A 6,110-nucleotide genomic window follows, 5' to 3' on the forward strand; every position below is an offset into this window, starting at 1 on the left:
AGCTTGGGGTGGGGGTTGGGTGGAGAGGAGCTAGTGCTCCCCCAATTCAGAAGTTGTAGGTGGGGTGGAGGTGCTAATACCATGTTGCCCTCCCACTCCACTTTTCAACTTCCCATGAATATAAGCATGCAGTCTGTTACAAAAGGAGGAAGAATGAATCTCTAACAGCAGCAAGCGCTTATCTGCCATTAGGGTTTTGTGCTTGTCGTAGCATAAGTTCATTGGATGTCGTATGCAGATATAGGCACAAGGAGTTGTGTTCATACAGAAGCATTCGGCTGTTTATTCATTCCCAAAGAAGCTTCGAGAAAGTTCTTTAATCGCTTCTAAAAGCTCCGTGAAAGTTCTGTGAAAGCTCCTAAAAGCTCCGAAAAGTTCCGTAAAGCTCTGTGAAACTAAAAAGGAATGATGTTGTTTTGTGACAACAATAACTCAGAAACACATGACAGTTCCACTATAAATCAAATACAATAAATCAAACGAACTTGAAACAGATCTCAAATGATGTCGAAATACGTTATGCAAAAGGCATGAATGTACGTGACGTGCAATGTGTTAACATGAACACGCGTACAAAATACATTCCAATCTTTCTTACGACATGAAGTCCTTCAGTTAGCGACATAGAGAGATATACTGACCACTTTAATCCTCCTTAACGAGTTGTGCTTGTATGTAGATAAAACGTGGAATGGGCCTGGTCACACCAATGGCCTCGTGGCTCGATTTGAACCTCGCAACACAGTATAAGCTCAACAACACGATGTAAGTTTCGCAGAGTGATCACAGAGAGCCTAAGCTTTTGGCATCCCAGAAAGCAACTGCATCTGTTTACAAGGATTCAGAAGGAAATTTTGCACAGGAGGAGGACATTCGACCGATCCTGCCTGCACCACACCAATACCAGATTTAATCAATCTGTCGATACCCCTTCCCTTCGTGGGCAGCCTTTTGGCTGCTGCACTGGTACTCATTTTGCCGACTTCGGAATGATGACAGGCTGAGTCAACCCTCTGGTGTGAATTCAACGGTGCGGGGCTTGAACTCAGGACCCTAGGATCCCAAGCCATCATCCCAACCACAAAGCCAACACCAGGTTTCAAACATCCCTTCTGAGCTGCACCCAGAACCTTCGCTCAGAGCTCCGCCCAGAACATTAATGGTATTGTAAATCTTTACTTACCGACAAATGTCATGACTGACATTACATGCTGTACCTCCTTAAATCAGCTTCTCTAATTTCTAACAGGGACAGTATACTTTAAGTATAACTAGTACGTGCCCGTTAAAAAAAAATAACTAGAACGGGCACTCGGTAGAGCGCATACCTTCACCGCGGCAACTTTTTTCCGGGCACATTTGAAAAACGTCATTTTAAAACGTCCATGATGTCACAACCGTCTGTCCGATTGACGTCAAATTTGGTGTGTAACCTCCTTGAAGGCAGTCCAACAAAATGGAATGATAAACACTGAAAAATTAAAAAGTTGAAAAATGCCGTCATCTTTTGACGTCATTTTGACGCACTTCCAGGGACGTCACGTCCAATCGGGGACTACCATTCTGAAAGCTCGTAGTTCACTGAACGTTGTAACATTGGTTTCATGTCAATAGCTCTATTAGATCTGAAGCTATGCCTACAAGTATATTTTGATCTTGAGTGTGACCTTGATTACAGAGTTAATTGGCAAAACCTGTACATTAATAAACAGATATTTTGGTACTGATCCTAATGCCTGGATTTGGGAGACTTTGCTTTCTAAATTATATAGATATTTGAATGTAAAATATCAGGACATTTTAGCCACAATTGAAAAACGTCATATTCAAACGTCAATGACGTCATAACGGTCAGTCTGATCAAAGTCAAATTTGGTGTGTGACGTCCTTAAGGTAAGTCCTACAAAACGGTATGATCAAAACTGATGAGATCGAAAATTGAAAATTTATGTCATCTTGTGACGTCATTTAGACGCACTTCCGATGACGTCACGTCAAATCCGACACTACATATCCGAAAGGTATCTCGTCATGGAACAATATGGCGGTGGTTGCATGTCGATAGCTGTATTATGAAGGAAGTTATGCTCAAAAGTGTGTTTTTGACCTTTTCATGACCTTGACCTTTGACCCGATTGCTCCCAAAATCTAATCAAATCGTCCTCGGATACTCACGAATCATCCCACCAAATTTCATGCAATTCAGTTTAATACTTTCTGAGTGATGCGAATAACAAACAAACACACATATTCACAAATAAATAAATACACAGCGACCAAAACATAACCTTTCACAGAATGCGAAGGTAACAATAAAAAATTCAAACCGCGACCAAGAAACAACAACCATACAGGCCGTTCCATCGCTCTCGCGTGCCCGTACGTGCGTAGCCCGGAAGTTCGCATATCGCAGTCATGATTATTCGCAATTTAGTTTTAATGGCCAATTATTCAATTAGTGTCAACGTATTTTGCCTTTTCACAATGTCATCGCAAGGAAAAACACAAAGAGAAGAGAAGAGAAAAAAAAATTACCCCCTGCTTCGGAGCATACCAGCTCACTCTGATGTTACCGAAATTTATGCACCGTCTAATATGAAAACGATCATAACTTGGGGCATTGTGTTTATCTATAAATGCGCATAAGAAATCGAGAAATTATTAGAATACCTGAAGTCATCACTCTCGGGAAGTCCGTACGTTGTAGCCCGTAATGGGGACCGCGGCCGAGGTTCCCTTCCCCCATCGACCACGCCCACGCAGCAACGTGTCCTGTCATTGGTTGGTAAATAAATGGCCATAACTTGGGAAGCACTTGTCCGATTAATATCAAACCTTGAAAAGGCACATCCTCAGGAACCCAGCAATATACCTGGCAAGTTTCAATTAGATCGGACCAGTGGTTGTCGAGAAACAGTGGTCTCTCTCACACACACACACACACACACACACACACACACACACACACACACACACACACACACACACACACACACACACACACACACACACACACACACACACACACACACACACACACACACACACACACACACTGTTGTGTCTATGATCTGTAATAGATTTGGACAGATAGTAACTATCCAGTTCCACCGATTGATAGTACAAGTAAGTATCTGAATCCATGCTTCTGGATGGCATTAACTGATCAAGTAGATAATGTGCCTTTGAAACGTCATCCATATATCTCTCGAGAACATCTCGTTTTTGTTTAACAATGTCCAAATCACTTCAATCTGACAACATTCTTTCCATGCTTCTTGCCCTCTTGCACCAGTTTGTAATGGCAGATTTCAAATTATGTTTACGTTGAACTAACTTCCATTCAGTATAGTCATCAGTGGGTTTGGGTTCTCGATCAGAGCGATGTACCTCCTCATCATCCCTCTATGTGTGTACATCACTACTTACATCAAATATTATGAGTGTTTCTTCACCTCTACTCATTTACAATTTAACCAAATGATTAAAAGTTCAAAACAAATTCCAAATACAGTTACAGATGTCAAAAGAAAAGCACTACAGAATCAGGTATGGTTATGATCAATCACAACACTGTGCTAAAAACAAGCTCAAATGAGCTAAGATCCTCGTCCTCTTAATGATGACGTCATAAAAACAAATATGACATCATTGTGATGTATCAGGTTTGTGATAAATTATCTGTGCTAGTGCCCGGCTTGATTCCCGCAAACAAAATTCAAACACCTTGCCTCGTTTCAGAGATAATGGTATAAGTGATTTCCATTAGCGGCGATATTATGACGTCAACTTTTTTTCTAGGAAGAATTTCCAAAATCGGAGATGGTTACTGCCTGCGCGTGGGATTTCTGCATATACATGGCAAGTTTCACGAAGATCCAATGAAAACTCTGGGTTGTGAAACAAAAAGTCAAAAAATAAGAACGACATCATAAAAATTGATATGACGTCATTGTGATGTATCATATGTGCGGTAATTCATCTCTGCTAATGCCCTGTTCGATTCCCACAGACAGAATTTTAAAAGCTTGCCTTGTTTCGGAGATAATTTTTTAGGCGATTTCCATTCGCGGAAATATTTGACATAACTTTTTTTCTAGGAGGAATTTTCAAAATCGCAGATGGTTACTGCCTGTGCAGGGTATTTTTTTACATATATGTGCCAAGTTTCAGGAAGTTTCGATGAAAACTGTAGGCTGTGAAACAAACAAGTCCACAAGAAGAAGATGAAGAACAACAACGTGAGTAAGACTTGGAGATCCTCCACGAGGATCTAAAAAAGAAGGCTATACATTGCATATACACTACATGGCCAAAAGTATGTGGACAACTGCTTGTCCAACATCTCATTCAAAAATCATGGGCATTAATATGGAGTTGGTCCCCCCCCCGCCTTTGCTGAGATAACAGCCACCACTCTTCTGGGAAGGCTTTCCACTAGATGTTGGAACATTGCTGTAGGGAATTGCTTCCATTAAGTCACAAGAGCGCGAGTGAGGTCGGGCACTGATGTTGGGTGATTAGGTCTGACTCTTAGTTGGCATTTCAATTCATCCCAAAGGTGTTCGATGGTGTGGAGGTCAGAGCTTTGTGCAGGCCAGTCAAATTCTTCCACACCGATCTCGACAAACCATTTCTGTATGGACCTCGCTTTGTGCATGGGGATATTGCCAGGCTGAAATAGGAAAGTGCCTTCCCCAAACTGTTGCTACAAAGTTGGAAGCACAGAATCATCTAGAATGTCATTATATGCTGTCGCGTTAACATTTCCCTTCACTGGTACCAACGGGTCTAACCAGAACCATGAAAAACAGCCCCAGACCATTATTCCTCCTCCAACAAACTTTACAGTTGGTACGATGCACGAGGGCAGGTAGCATTCTCCTGGCATCTGCCAAACTCAGATTCGTCCGTCGGACTGCTAGATTGTGAAGCGTGATTCGTCATTCCATAGAACGCGTTTCCACTGCTATAGAGTCCAATGACGGTGAGCTTTACACCATACCAGCTGATACTTGGCATTGCACATCGTGATCTTTGGCTTGTGTGCGGCTGCTCGACCATGGAAGCACATTTCATGAAGCTCTCGATGAATCTCTGTCTGTCTACAAACATCAGATGAACTCTCATGAAGTTAAGGGCCTACAAACATTTGTACAGTTTCTTCTCTTGAATGAGGTCCGCTCACCGCAAATGGTCACCGCCTTTCTCCTTGACCATATGACAGGGTGATTTCTGAGGCCCCGAGATAAGGCCATGAGGCACGCTCTTCTTCTCTTCTCCTCTCCTCAGAAACATACAACTTTGTGACTCAGCCAAACAGTAATGGCTCGTGTCTTACTCCAGCAAGTGGGCAAATTCGCACAGCACGGACACGAAAATCGCTGTGCTATTTTGTTGTGCCGAGAGGAGAGCCACAGAGGTCCTATCTGTTCCGACCGCCGCCTCCACACTCTCCGCACCTTCTCACATCCACCGACCAATCATACGCCTCAGGCATGGCTTGTTGGCCTGAGGCCCAGAAGGCAAGGTTTCTTGCCTCCTCAGATATGTTCGGTGCTGTTGTTATTGTTGTTGTTGAAAGTGTGGTTCTTTTATTTCTGCTTTTGTAAATGCAAAAACGTAGGAAAAGGTCACAAGGGGTAATCACATACTCTGAGAAATTGGCGTTACCCCATACCTAATTAACATAGCACCCCCTCCCCCCCCCCATGCGGTGACACGGAACAACTTAAGCTGACAGTTTTCCCGACCTAAGTTACATCAAGATGTCTCCTGCTCGTCCACAGATCATGCCACCCCACACAATCCTACCTTTACCAAGAAGTTCCTCGATTCCTCCATCTACCCCACAAACATAACCACAAGCCGATAGGCGACGAGGGATCCGCTAGGATCGAAGCGCTGGATACGATGCTTTTCATTCTGACCGATCCACCGACGAAGATTCATTGCCAAGACGTATTGGTTCACATACAATTGTTCCTCTGCCTGGCAAGATTTTTCCTATTGCGTGTTTTGCCAACTGGCACTCCTCATAAAAAATGACGGTAAATAGACACCCTATTTTAGAAGGACTACCATCTGAAAAATAAAACCTAAATCAAAAA

Source organism: Eptatretus burgeri, chromosome 7 (assembly GCF_056783735.1).
Source record: "Eptatretus burgeri isolate ZD-2024b chromosome 7, Ebu_testis_v1, whole genome shotgun sequence".
NCBI classification, from domain to species: Eukaryota; Metazoa; Chordata; class Myxini; order Myxiniformes; family Myxinidae; genus Eptatretus; species Eptatretus burgeri.